General features: G+C 44.6%; 1 long non-coding RNA gene across 1 annotated transcript; it reads right to left on the reverse strand.

Annotated features, from left to right (window-relative positions):
• Positions 1–8,107: 8,107 nt before the first annotated feature.
• On the reverse strand, positions 8,108–8,838 carry LOC120658800. Its single transcript, XR_005668847.1, has 2 exons — positions 8,567–8,838; positions 8,108–8,439 (listed from the first exon to the last, which is right to left on the reverse strand). It is a non-coding gene; the product is annotated as an uncharacterized LOC120658800 (long non-coding RNA).
• Positions 8,839–14,982: the final 6,144 nt, after the last annotated feature.

A 14,982-nucleotide genomic window follows, 5' to 3' on the forward strand; every position in this document is an offset into this window, starting at 1 on the left:
CCGAGGATCCTACTCCTGCGCCGTCTACGCCACCAAAGAAGACCAAGAAGATGTGGCTCAAAAAGAAGAAGACGTCATCGCCCGCTACTACTTCTCCAGGTACGGACGAAATGACCTCAACCTGATCAGGTATGGAGAAAGGTCCTGCTTTTCGGACCCTAAAACAAGAGCTAGCTTGGGGGAGGTTCTCTCCCCTAAGTCAATTGTATCCCTTTATTTGCTTTTTGAATAAATTTGATAAAAAACTTTCAAAACAAAATAAAAATTTATTGTTTTATTTCCCTTTTATCATGCGCGGTAAGAACATTTTAACTTCTCTTGAAAGTTGAAAGAATGAGTTTTGCTTTATTCTGCTTTAACTGTTGTGTCTAGTCTTTAGCTAAGGAGTTCTCTTAAGTTTAAATCTGTTGGCTATGGTAAATGCTTTGCCATGAACCTAAAGTTTTGTGGGTTGCATATGCTTGATCTAAATTTAAGTTGTTGTGAGTATTGATATGGTAAATAAAGTCGTGCGACCTTGTTCTAGTGATGCTTGAAATCTGGAGTTTTTTTATTTTTGAAAAGTTCAAAAAGGCAAGTCCCTCAATGATAAGCAAGTCCTACTAGAGCCATATGTCATACAGCATGAGAAACCTTATACATATGCTGCTTGTCATTATGTTGAGTTTTGTCAAATTTTGTGACCCTAGTAAGAATCTCTTCATGCTTTCTCGATCATAAGCACGTACACATCCCTATCCACTTGCAACATTCCTACACTGGGAATTAGCATCACCATCCACCAAATAAAGTGTTCCATGTTTTGGCAAACTCTCTCTTAGAATATCCCTAAAATAAGATATAGTGTTAGATTATGGTTGCCCAAAAAAAAGATGGCATGCCAAAGAAGCATGGTCCAAAAAAAAGAGAGAAAAAGAAAGGGGTAGCCATGTCTGAAAAAAATATATCGAAGGATGATAAGAGAGAGAGAGAACCAACGCTTCAAGGAGTTAGCCATACCACCATTCATTTATCCACCCATCCACACACTTGCACCTTTTGATCGAGATTGCATGACTTGTTTCTCCATGGATCCTCTCTTTGACTTTACAATATATAGAATGCAAGTATGCCCTGTTCTTACCCTACCTTGAGCTCCACAAAAGCCTTATCCATAGTAGGGAAGACCGAAGGCAGTTACTGCCCTGGTGAGGACAATAAAAGTTGAGTGCTTCAAGAGAATCATTTTGGGAACTTAGCCATGTTTTCGAAAATCTTCTTCAAAAATGCCTCCAGATGGATTGCGGATCTATGAACAAGTAAGTGTTGCTTTATGAGCCGTTCTAACTCTCAACAGCCCAAGACAAGGATATAGCTAAAAGCCCCATGGATTAGTAAGGTACTAGAGCAAAGGTATGACAGCCAACTCATTTAAGCTTATAGACGAATATCTTTGCTATAGACTATGACATGGCAGGTAGGTAAGAGTCAAAGTGATTTTCTGATCAACAACCTGATTTGTCCTACTTTGCTCGGGACAAGTAAAGGACAGCTTGGGGGATCTTGTTGACGCTCACTAACGACCATTTCTAGGCATCAACTTGATCAGAAAATTATAAGAGTTTGCATTTCTTACACGCATATTTATTCAAATAAATCCCTAAACCGCACTTTACCTTTAGATATATGCAAGATGTATTTTTGAGCTAATATGCAGGTTGCAAACACACTTTAGCCCGACAGAAAATCACAGAAAATATCAGAGCAAAGAATCAAGGTCAATTCGACCAAGTGAAGCCCAAAGATCAATCCAAACCGACTTTGGACAGGCCATTCCTCGGTGACAGGACAAGGGGAGGCCCAGACAAGCCCACCAGAAGAGAGTTGGGGGTGGTTGGCGCCGCTGGATGGCCGGCCGACCACATGGTCGGCTGACGGCCCAGTGGGCCCCACCGCCTCAACTTAGCCACATGGAGGCGTCTCACTGGCTCCCCATGTCGGTTCTGCAAGGAAGAGCTGCTGCACGGCCGTGGCTCCCTCCTATAAATACAAGTGAGAGGGTAGAGAATGGAACACACACCACACCTCACCTCACTTACCTCAAGTGCCTTCTTGCATAGTCTATAGGCCTAGTGGAGTTTAGGAGAAGTCTAGGAGTCATCGAGTCCCCAGAGTTGCTCGGGAGTTCTAGTCTGGGTTCATTTCTAGTCCTCTCTTGTAATATTCTGTCATTTGTAATAGCATTAGACTATGGTTACCGATATCTACTTGAAGTATGTCCTTAGTTATCGGATATATGCTTCGTGATCTAGTTGCGTTATCATTCGATGCTTGCATTGCATGACCGCCCTGTGCTTGCGATGGTTAACATATTGGCCTTAGAACTCTGTCAACTGTTCCAGTATTCGTATGTTTGCTCTAGTGTGATGTCTGTCCATCCGGAGGGTGGAGGCTCCGCGCGGGATGCTAGTGTATCGCTTACTAATGTAAACATGGTGTCTAGACTAGATAAGTGTTGCTGGATGTTACCCTTTCCCACGAATTGTGAGGTAGCCGGCAGGTCGTGGCAGCCCTGTCCGAGCCCTAGTAATCCTCCATGTTCGGATTTGGGGGTAGGAGGTACATAAAGCCGCCTAGGTGAACAGGCTTCTCCCGTCAGCTAGAGGAGCAGTCTCCCTGTTGTACTAGTTTAATGTTTGACAATCTAACCATAATATAGCATAGATATAGCTTGCCTAGCACATCTGACTCGAGCTCTAACTTCTGCCTTTCTCCCTACCTATAGCATCCTTTATATATTTATCTCTGAAGGTAGTTTGTGTGTGTCACACTACCTGCTACCATGTTATCTATCTTACCCCTATCTATGCAATTGAATATCCAATCTAGATCAGTTCATTAACTAGCCTATGTACTTCCATTCGCCGCCTTCCCTACGGAAATATAAATGACACCCCGGTATACTCCCAGGGAAAATGCTGCAGCGGTATTCCGTGCGCTTGCGGATTTATTCGTGGTTCATGAAATACCTGCCACCCCCTTGGCATCTGCGGGCGTCATCGCTGCTCGCTCAGTGGTGACGTTGGTAGGCGCTAACACATATTAACTTTAGAACTCTTGCAACTACCCCAGTATTCGTATGTTTGATCTAGTATGATGTCTGACCATCCGAAGGGTGGGGGCTCCGCGCGGGATACTAGAGTATCACTTATTAATGCAGACGTGGTGTTTGGTTTAATTAAGTGTTGCTAGATGTCACCCTTTCCTACGGTTTGTAGGGGTAGCCTGCAGGTGATCACAGCCCTATTAGAGCCCTAGTAATCCTCCACGTTGGGATTGAGGGGGGGTAGGAGGTGCATAAAGCCGTATGGTTTGTTCAGACTTCTCCTGTCAAGCTAGTAGCGGTCTCCCTGTTGTAATAGTTTAATCTAACGTTAATCTAATCATGAGATAGAATAGATATAGCTAACATAGTAAATATTTAGAGCTGAGAAGAACTTGTGTGTCACACTACCTCTTATCATGCCATTTACCTTACCCCTGTTTATGCGAATGAATATTCAATTAAGATCAGTTCATTAACTAAGCCTATGCACTCTTAATCACCGCCTTCCCTGCGGAAATATAAATGACACCCCAGATACTCTCGGGTAAAATGCTACAACAGTATTTTGTGCGCTTGCAGATTTATTCATGGTCCATGAAATACCTGCCACCGACTTGACACCTGCGGGTGCTGCCACCCGGGATCACACGATCCCAGTGGTGACGTCGGTAAGCGTCAACAGTGACCACCTATCCTTAGATGTTATTGGATTGAAAGTGAATGCATATGTCTTTTTGAGCCTATCCACAGAGAAATACTCATGGACAAAGTCATCCATTTGTACCACTTTACTAAGCTTAGCAATGAAAGCTAATGCATTGGTGCAAGGCTTTCTAGTCACTTGCCAAGCCCTACAAGTACATGTATGGTGCTCCAAGTTAACTGCATACCCAAATCTGTTCACAGACTTCAGCCGTTCCGGCCCCACATATTAGTACCTCATGGTCCTTTATAGTCTTAGCTTTAGCATTTAGGGATGCTATGATAGCTGGGATGATTGTTCATGTCATATTTCTTGCAATCTTGGCTCTCAAAACAAATTTTTCAATGATCATCTGGTGTATCTTATCATGCATATCTACAATATGAAAATCCATTGTTTTTGATACACAGCTATAGAAGCACTCAGATAGATTATTCTTGATGTAATCTGCCTTGCAATTTTCAAAAAATTTGCTTCTACTTCACACATATGGATGATTGTCATCCAACCAGGCAAGTGCACTAGGATCTTTCTCCTCTATCATCCCCATAGAGTAGTTGAACTTGTCAATTGTGAAGCTCTTAGCAGCTGCCCGCATATTTTTACCATAAAACTCACCAATAAATCCATTCTTCTTCATATTCTTCCAAAAGTGCTTCATGCACTCTCTATGTTCAACTCCAGGGTACACATCACCTATAGCCCCATCTATTCCTTTTCCTGCATCTGTACTAATGACCAAGCTTATAGGAGTACCAATAGCTGTCTTCAAGTTATTGACAAACCAAGTCCTACTTTCCTTGGACTCAGTCTCAATAACTCCATAAGCAACTGGAAATAGCCAATTATGTCCATCCACTGTAATAGCTGCTGCTAACTGACTCCTTGATCTCCCTATCAAGTGTGTGGCATCCATGGCAATGTAAGGCCTATGTTCTTACAAAACCCATCAATGCATTGTTTAAGAGCAACAAAGGACCTGCTGAAACACACAAAGCCATTGTCATCTTCTTCGGTGTCTATCTAAACAGTGCTACCGGGCACTATTCTCAAACGCTCTGCTTGATACGTAGGTAGCAAGTTATAGCTATCAGCCCACTTCCCATATATGGTGTCCATTGCTCTCATCTTGCCTCTCACAACTCTATCATATGTTATTTTAATTGAGTACTTCTTGAGCCTATCCTACAACTCCCTTGGCCCCATTTCTGGCTCTTCCCGCAACAAATCTACCACCCTTTCAGCAACCCATTTATTTGAGGCCATTGTTTCACCACAATTATTGAATGATCCACATGTATGCTTTGGTCCACTCGTCTTAACCTGCAATAAAACAGCCACAAAAGAACCATTCTTGTGAGTAAAACAGCCACAAATATACTTCATAGATGTTGTAAATTGACACAACAATGTTAAATTTACCATGCAGCTAACGTATTTCTTGCTCGTAGATACAAAAAACTTCCAATTGCAACCTTTGTCAGCTCTCTTGCATATGGCCCTAAATCTGATCTTATACTTTTCACAATTTGGAAAGCATGATCATTCAAAATAGCATGATGGGTAACCACAGACTTACACTGATCCACATCTGGGAACACAACATCTACATCAATGTCATATGAAAAGGGAGAGGATCATATTCATCATCATCATCATCATCAACTACTTCACCTCAGGGTCAAATTCAGGGTCAGAGCAATCATCACCCGAGTCAGATGATGCAGCCAGATCACTATCATACCTACTATCACTAGGAGCCAGAAGGGATTCATTGTCAGAATACATACCCTCCTCATCAACTCCTACATCTTCATCATCATGAGTACTTGGTGGCTCTTTTTTTCTTGATGGTGGATGTCACTCTCTAAACTTTGGATGCCTCATTGGATTGTGAATCATTAATGCCTCTCTTATCAGCATCAACTCTATTCCTAACAGAAGGGTGACACCTACGTTTCGTTGGTGACATTTGCAACGGTCCTACAAAATCATTTATCTAGCCATTTGATTTGGACTACTCCCATGTTAAGATTTAGTTCAAACCACTCAAGCAGATCCTCATCAGATTTTATCTCAACAGAAACAGTGTCCAACTCACACCACAAACTTATGTACTATTTTGAGCCCCACATGCAATGTCCGGCAATGAAATCAACCAATTGCAGCAGACCATAGCCATGTATTTCAACAATTTGAGTTGCAAAATTTTGCCATGCACCCATGACTTTGGTCCCCCATCAGGCAAACTGAAAAATGACCGGACTCTAACAAGAATACTAATTTCTCTATGAGTTGGCCTACAGATCACGACAGTGAATACAAAGTTAGGAAAATTATCCTCACACCGAAGTTAATTTATCCTACAAATTTATTTTACAGGAAATCTAACATCCTAGACTACAAGAACGACAAAAATTTACCTAAGGTCCTCTCCAGTGGCCATGGCAGTTCCCGTGTCGCACACGCGCCTTTGTCTGCCGCGTCCTAGGCCACCGCACGCTCACGCCAGCGAAAATGCGCCGCCCCCCATGCAGCCCGCCACCGCCACTTTCTGTTGTAGCGAGATGGAGAGGATAGACACGAGGGTCACGAGAGGGAGAGGATAAGGCAGGCTGGTGTATGTTCATAGGATAAGGGGTATTCATGTCTTTCCACCGTATTATGAATGGTTTTTCTTTTTTAAAAAAAAATCGGTTATTTCACATCCCTCTAACAGAGTTCAAAAGAGTGGCAAACGGAAGCTTCGCTTTCATAAAACAGTGGTAAAATCACAAGTTGCAAAAAGTGAGGGTTAAATCACAATTAGCTTTCGAAACAGGGGTAGAAACACTAATTTCCCAAAATTGTATTATAAATGGTGAGGGACATGTCTTTCTTTGGAAGAGATGGATGGGTCCTTTAAACTCTCATCCCATTAAATAAATAAGAGAATTCTAGACAGAGACGTAACTCCCCCATACAGCAGGGTAGGATAGCTGCCCTTGAAGCTCGAGCGGCATTCTAGTGGTGTCTAACAGCTATAGGAGGATGGTTTGGGCTAGTGGCTGGATCTAAGTCGACAGCCCAATTAGCCCAGAGCAACTCACCAGCATTGAAGTGTCCCTCTCACCAATTATCATCAACCAAATGTGCAGTTATGGAACCAAACATCTTAAAAGGAAGTGATGTGATTTTGTGAATTAGGGTATCCCCATCTTTCGACAGGAAACGATACACTACTCCAAAATGGGTCATCCCAAACGCCTCATCGCCGCCGGTTCAAACTGAGCCGGCAAATCTATCACAGCCGGTTGGCTAGACATAAGCGCCGGATCGTGATACGAACTGACGGTGATGGAATATCTCCCTATTTCTCTTTTCTACTCCCACCCTCACTATCATTCCCCCCCCCCTCTCTCATCCTCTCCCTTATCCCCTCCACTCCCACCGCCGACTCCTCTCTCTTTCTCTCTCACCGCCGACTCCACTCATCCGCCCTCCCGGCGCCTCGGCCTTGCGGGCACGGCCACTCCCCGGCGCCCCTCCGCTCCATGTTCTGGCTACCCTCCGTTCCTCCCCTCTCCTCCCAGCTGCTCCTCCCCTCCCCCACTACCCCTCAATATACGAGGATGGGTGCTGCAGCAGCAACAACGAGTGGGAGGGCAGCCACCTTCTCTTTGCAGTTGCACATAGCGCTAGCGAGCGCGCGAGGCCACATGGGCGAACGCGCGGTGTGGCAGTGGGCACGCGGTGCGGTGTGGGGTTGCTCGTTTCTTTTTTGTGAAAATGGTATCACCGGCGGTGATGCTGTTTTTCATCACTGTCGACCCTAATCCAACGGGTCCTCGAACCGACGATGATGCCATTTTTGACCCGTTGGTGATAGGGTGTTGGCTAGTAGTGATAACTTGCATTGTATAAATAGGTACTCCCTCTGTCCCAAATTATTGGTTGTTTTACCTTTTCTAGATACATCAATTTTGCTACGCATGTAGACATGATATATATCTAGGTGCATAGTAAAAATTATGCATCCAGAAAAACTAAAACGACTAATAATTTGGAATGAAGGGAGTATATATTCGAAGGAGACCATACCTACTAATTAAATTCACAAGCTCAAGCTCTAGTCGTTGATCTTTATTTCATGATCGTCAGAGATGAAAATGGTCGGGAACGATCGGGAAAATACCTCAACCACTTTTGATTTCATATTTTAATTCGGAAACGAGAAAGGGAACGGGAGATATAGGTCGGGAAAGCGGAATCGGTTACACAGGAATTCGAAACCAAAACAATTTGGTCGGAAGCATGTCGATAACGGTCGGGCAACGGTATTTCAAAACGGGAACATCAACCCATGTAACCACTTCAAACGTTCAACTTAGCGCAACAGATTCAACCGTACATGCACAATACACAAGCAAATAAAGTATAGTCCATAAACAAGTAGATGAGCACCACGGTGACACAAACACAACATAACATTAAACCATTAACATAATAGAAAACATGTCATGGTCTCATGAACAACGAAGCCACGAAAGCATACAGTACCCTGCTCCTGTACATGAACGAAGCCACGGAAGCCACGGAAGCTGAACCCGAAGTTGGCGGCTTCCTGGCTCCTGACACCTGCTGCCCACCGACCTCCACGTCCCCTGCTGCCCTGTAGAAGTGTAGTTAAACACTACCCGCCGTCAGAACTCAGAACCGAGCTGTGAGCATGCTGTCATGGGGAGAAGGAGCCGGTGGTGCTGTGGAATCGATGGGCCCAAGGGGGATTGGGGACTAACCTGCGGCGGTCGGCTGTCGCGGGGAGCGCGCGACTGCGCGAGCACAGGGCCTGCGGGCTTGGTCGGCTAGTCGCCTGAGGGTCGAGCCATCGAGGGCTCCGTACGGATGGGGATGGGGCGTCCGGCGTCAGGCGGGTTCGAGGCCTGGAGCCCTGGAGGGCGAGGGCGCCGCGCGCGGGGACGGGGAGCCTGCAGCCTGCAGGAGCAGCCGAGCAGGAGCCGGCGGCGGCGCAGTGGGCACTGGGTAGTGGCTGGATTGAGGAATGGGGAGTTTGGAGGGGGCGGGGGGTGGCCGCGTGGGGGACTGGGGGTCGTGCACTCGTGCGCGTGGGCCGTGGGCCACGAGTGGGCTGGTCACCGGTGAATTGAAGTTTGCTATCCCTCTGAATCCGGGAATACCGATGGGATTAACCGGATGAAATACGGGATCTGCGAATACGATCCAGAAAACCCCTCAACCGATTCCGTACAGTATTCGCCAGATTTTTCCCGTATTTTTCCTGATTTCATTTTTTTCCTAGAAATACGGTATTCGATCGGGAAAATCGGGATACGGTGTCGGTCGGTACGGGATTTTCTTGTTCCCATTTTCATCCCTAATGACGGACATGGTTGCTTCATTGAAAGGGCCGAACGGATGTCGTTATCATCATCACTCTCTTCCAGCATTTGAGTCTTCTCGGTTCAAAGTTGAAAGGGCCAAACGAGGGCAAAAAAAGAAAAGAAAAGAAAAGAGAGCATAGCTTCAAGGAAGCATTTGCTTTTCATCCCGTGCAATTGCATTGTGAGGCCATGCCTCAATTTGAAAACTCCAATGTGCATTCTAATGCTTATTAGTGTTGGAAATATGCGTATTATTCTATTACCGGATTTTAGTTTGAGGCATATTTCATAAACAATTAAATACAAGATGCGAGCTAGTTGGGTTGATGTCCCCAGGAAGTTGCCGCAGTGACAATTCATTGATGTGCAGATCGAAGATGACCCTCTTGCCTTCACAAATGCAAGGGATAGTTGGGTTGATGTCGCTAGGAAGTTGCCGCGGTGACGATTCATTGATGTGCAGATCGAAGATAACCCTCTTGCCTTCACAAATGCAAGGGATCGGAGATACCACTCACCCTCCTCAGTGCACGCCAAGGGGCTTACACACTCCATCTCTTGGCTATTGCTTTCAACATATCGAGAGTGTTTTAGCATTTTAGTTGGTGTCCACTTACTTGCACTAGAAATATGGGACAATACCAACCAGCAACATATTGCTTTGGAATTCTCCTGAATGGGCCATTAATGGGCCAAATTCCAACAATTAGTTGGACTAAGCAGTCAAACAGGAACTGTTAGCTGTTCAGATGTGAGAAGCAAAACATACCATTAGGCAAACGAAATGAGATTAGCGTCCACATCTAAAATTTCTTACACTCTGTTCCCGCGTTCTCACATTTCTGTGTATTGTATTCCTTGTTCCAAACGGTCGCATTCGTCACTTTGTGCCGGCAGCAGCAGTAGAAGCAACCTCCATCGACATAGCAGTAGCTGTCTTGCTAAATGGAACTTTGTGCTGTTTTATTTCATTCGTATACAGTCAGTTATTTAGTTTCTAATTATGTTTTCTTGAGCATCTTTTGAAGAAGTGACACTGACAGAGCCCATGGACTTCGGAAAAATGCATTAATCTCACACTACTGCAGAAACGATTTCCAGGGACGCCTCGTTTTTTTCCAGGGGTGGGTGTAAATGTACCCCGCTCCTACAAAAGGAGCTCGATACTGTAGCATTTCGCTCGCCCCTAGAAATGCATCTTCAGAGGCGGGTGACGGCACCATCCGCCCCTGAAAATAGGGCTCATTTTCAGGGGCGGGTGGTGTTGTCACCCGCCCCTAAAGATATGATTTCCAGGGGCAACTGGTGGCATCAGCCGCCCCTAGAAATGAGCCGTATTTTCAGGGGCGGCTGATGTCACCAGCCACCCCTAGAAAACCATTTCTAGGGGCGGCTGGTAATGCCACCCGCCCCTGAAAAGCATAATAAATATCTGGGCGTGCACCATCTTCCTCCTCCCGACAGAACAGTGTTCTCGGGGGGAGGTGCTGTCCGAAAATTCCATGGATCAGAAATAGGGGAGGGAAGATTTTAAACTCGATTTCCTTAAAGTTGGAGGCTCTAGGAGGTAAGTAGCACCAAATTCTATATTTATTCTAAGCTTATGGGTTAATTTTAATGCTCAAATTGTGCTCTCATCCCTCTAGCTAGATGTAGATCTCAATTAGGCAGATTTATCATTTAAGCCACGAATTGCTCCAATTTTTTGGATAAAGTTACGCTATTTTAGTTGGAGCACATGATTAGATAATTATTTGGGCCCAATCTTCAAGTTTTAGCCTCATTTATAAGTAAACAAATTTCTAAAAATATAGAGGAGAGAGAAAATGATATGATTTCCCTCATATATTTATATACATGCATGATATTTTTTTACATCCTATGTTTTCACACGAATTATTATCTCCCTTTTTTTAAATTATGTGAAATCTGGAATAATAAAAAAATAGTTTCAGAAAAAGTAAAACTTTAACCCTAGGATTATTGTGAATAATCAAACACGATTAAACTACGAGAAGAATTATTGACATGCTAATGAATAAAAAAATTATTCTAATACAAATTGATATTTACCTTGTTCAAAGGTGTATTAAATCCGATGACATAGTAAATTGACTTTTTTCAATATTTACGATTAGGTGTAGATTTACTTAGCATTTATTTCGCAAATTATTTAAGAGCTTGTTTTAATTCGTTTGAATTATGTATTATTTTTCTATTGTTGGTGGTTAGAGATGGATAGAACTTGGATGTACAAAGCACGAAGGACGGATGCATATTTTCGTGGAGAAGTTAATAAATTCATTCAAGCTGTGGAAAATGATGCAAGAATTGAGAAGACACAGATGATACATTGCCCATTCAAAACCTGCAAAAATTTGAGAGTATTCAGCGACACAACTATAATTAGATCGCATGTGTTGATTAGTGATTTTGTAGACAACTACATGATCTGGAATAAACATGGTGAAGAAGAACAACCTCAGAGAGAGAATTCAATCGATGAAATAATGCAAGACCTCAAGTTTCATATATTGTTTGATGATTTAGATGATGCTGGCTGTGATGATGAAGGTGTTGATGCTGGTTATTTTGATGGTGTCGACGGGGGTCCCATCAATCTTGGCAGTGATAATGATAGCGATGAACTTGATGATGGTGATTTTCTGAGCCAGTTGTTGCGTCACACTAAAGTGGAGTTGTTGGTTGGTAGTGCAAAGGGGTTAGAAAACTTCGAGACGGTGAAGAAATCAACAGAGGAAAATATATATGAGTGGTCTAAAGGATACTTCGACACTGGACCATTCTTCATTTTGTACTTGAGCTGTTGACCCTAAAGGCTAAGCACAGCTGGTCAGACAGTAGTTTCAATGATCTCCTGGGTATGTTGGCCTGGTTTCTTCCGAAGCCAAATAAAGTGCATGCAAACACATATCGAGCAAAGAAGCTTGTCAGCCCGTTCACAATGGGTGTGGAAAGAATTCATGCACGCGCGAATCATTGTATTTTGTATCGTGGGGATGCTTTCAAAGACTTGGACAAATGCCCTGTACGTTCTGCAAATAGGTACAAAAATAATGCTGGTTATTGTGGCGGCGATAATCAAGGTCCAGGAGACAAGAACAAAAGGAAGAGGAAGGGTGCATCGAATAGTGTTGCAGAGGCACCAGATACTACTTTAGGCATCTGTAACGAACATGGCACCATTGATGCCATTTCGAGTGATTTTGGTGATCGAATGACAACACAACACTTGGACTAATATGATTGTTAAGATGATCATTCTCAGGCTTTTAGGTTCAAGTGATGACAAAGAGAAAGAGAAGATAGGCGTAGCAAGGCTCTTCGATTCAGGAGCACCGGAAGAACCGACGCCAGGGCATCGGAGCATCCGATGGTAGTCGGAAGAACCGACGCCTTGATACTTTGGTGCAGAAGGGAATCGAAGCCAAGTCAGCCTATAGGCACCGGTTGAACCGACGGGTCAAAAAGGGGCATCGGTGCATTGGCCGTCCTTTGTACCAGAGACGATGTCAGGTGCCCAGGAGAAGTGTCTTCAGCACCGGTTCAACCGATGGGGCATCGGTGCATACCACCAGTGTAATGACGTCAGCGTCCAGGAGAAGATTCTTTCAGCACCGGTTGAACCGGTGAGGCATCGGTGCAAAGCATCGGTTCAACCGGTGGTCTCTGCGTCAGCCGACAGGAGTCCAACGGCTACTTCGTGTTATGAGTGACCGGATGAACCGGCGCTAGCCCGCCAAGAGGCATCGGTTCTTCCGGTGGTATGCAGATTTTCAGCTAACCGTTGGAGCAACGGCTACAAGACTTGGTGGCCTATATATACGCCTCACCCCATCCATTTGAAGTGTGCTGGAGTTGCTGAACATTCTACTACACTTGAAGAACATCTCCAACCACCTTAGAGCTTCATTGTACATCATATAGGCTTAAGCACACTTGTGAGAGTGCTTAGTGCTTGTAATAGGGATTAGTTCTTGTGAGAGCTCCCTTGAGAGAAGTCTTGCTGCGGCAAGCAACTTGTGATCCGTCGTGTGACCCTCCGTCTTGGTGTGGAGTGGCAACGACACTTTGTGCGGGGGAAGAGGAGGACCCCTCCTTGGTGGAGAAGCTCCGTAGTGGATTTCGGCCGGGTGACCGAGAGAGACGGTGGCGGTGCACTAGACTCGGTGTCTTGTGCGCACTTGCCTTTGCTTGCCGGCATCGCCTTGGTGGCGTAGTGCAAGACGGTGATCGGAAGAGCCTCGGTGTCCCGTGGACGTAGGCGTTTGTGCCGAACCACGTTACATGACCGTGTCTACTCGGGAGTTTGCATCCCTCTTGCACTTACCTCTTTACTTACCGCTTTACGTTTCCGCATTTACTCTATCTTGCGTACCTTTACTTTCCTAGTTAGTTTGATTAGGATTGGCTAGGTTGCAAGTCCTTTAGGGGTAAGTAGAGAGTAGCATAGATAAACCTTAGTCATAACTAGCATGTATAGGACGTGTTAGGTTTATCTTATGCAAGTAGTTTGAGCCCTAGGTTAAAAAGCGATTAGCGACCCTATTCACCCCCTCCCCCTCTAGGGTCGAACACCCCGGTGATCCTTACAGCATCTCTGAGAAGCAGAGGTGAATTCCGGCGATGGTTATGTGGTACCTCCTGGTTGCCGACCGCCTAAGATGTTTCTTCTCCAACCCAAAGGATGCTGAGCTGATGCGCTGGTGGGATTCAGATAAGCGTAAGAAGGGCGATGGAAAGCTTCGACATCCAGCTGATGCTCGGCAGCGGAAGAAATTCGATGAGCAGTGTTATCTGGAATTTGGAAAGGACCCAAGAAACGTTAGGTTTGCGTTGAGTATGGATGGAATGAATATGTTTGGTGAAAGGACTAGCACTCACAGCACTTGGCCGGTGATTTTGACGATGTTCAACCTGCCTATATGGTTGTGCCAGAAGAGGAAATATCTTCTGTTGTCCCATCTTTATACAAGGACCCAAGCATCCTGCATCGATATTAATGTTTTCCTTTAGCCTCTGATGCAAGAGATGGAAACTCTATAGAAGGAGGGTATCGATATGTTTGACGGCTTCACACGACAGACCTTTAATCAAAAAGCTATTATCTTCACCACCATCCATGATTACCAGGCTCTATTTGTCCTTTCAGGACAGGTCAAAGGTAGGACGGGATGCACGGTTTGCATGGATAAGACCATATCATCTTTCCTGGAAGGTTCTAGAAAGTTAGTTCACCTTGGCCACATACGCTTCTTGGTGGAAGGACATCGATACCGAAGTAAAAAGTTCTACACATTTTTTTATGGCAATGCTAAATTACATCCTGCTCCAGTAAAAAGAGACGGGCACTATATTTTCAAAATGGTGAGGACCATCTAGCTTAGCTATGGGAAGGTGACAAAAGATGGAAAGAAGAAAAATAGAGATAAGGCACCAATCGAAGGCGTATCATTCAAGAAACAGTCCGTCTTCTACAAGTACTTGCTGTATTGGGGTGATCTTGAAGTCCGCCATGCAATCGATGGTATGCACCTGAAGATGAATGTGTTTGGTAACACAATTGGGCTCCTTCTAGAGACATCAGCAAAGAAAAAGGATACCTTAAAGTCACGTCAAGACCTAGTAGCCATGAAGATAAGGGAGGATCTTCACCCTATTGATAAAGGAAATGGAAGATATGAACTTCCCCCAGCTTCCTACAACTTGACACATGATGAGAAGAAGGCAATGTGCGAGAGCTTACGGGGGGTCAAAGTCCCAAGTCGTTTTTCATCCAACATAAAGAAACT

Source organism: Panicum virgatum, chromosome 2N, assembly GCF_016808335.1.
Source record: "Panicum virgatum strain AP13 chromosome 2N, P.virgatum_v5, whole genome shotgun sequence".
In the NCBI taxonomy this organism is placed as follows: domain Eukaryota; kingdom Viridiplantae; phylum Streptophyta; class Magnoliopsida; order Poales; family Poaceae; genus Panicum; species Panicum virgatum.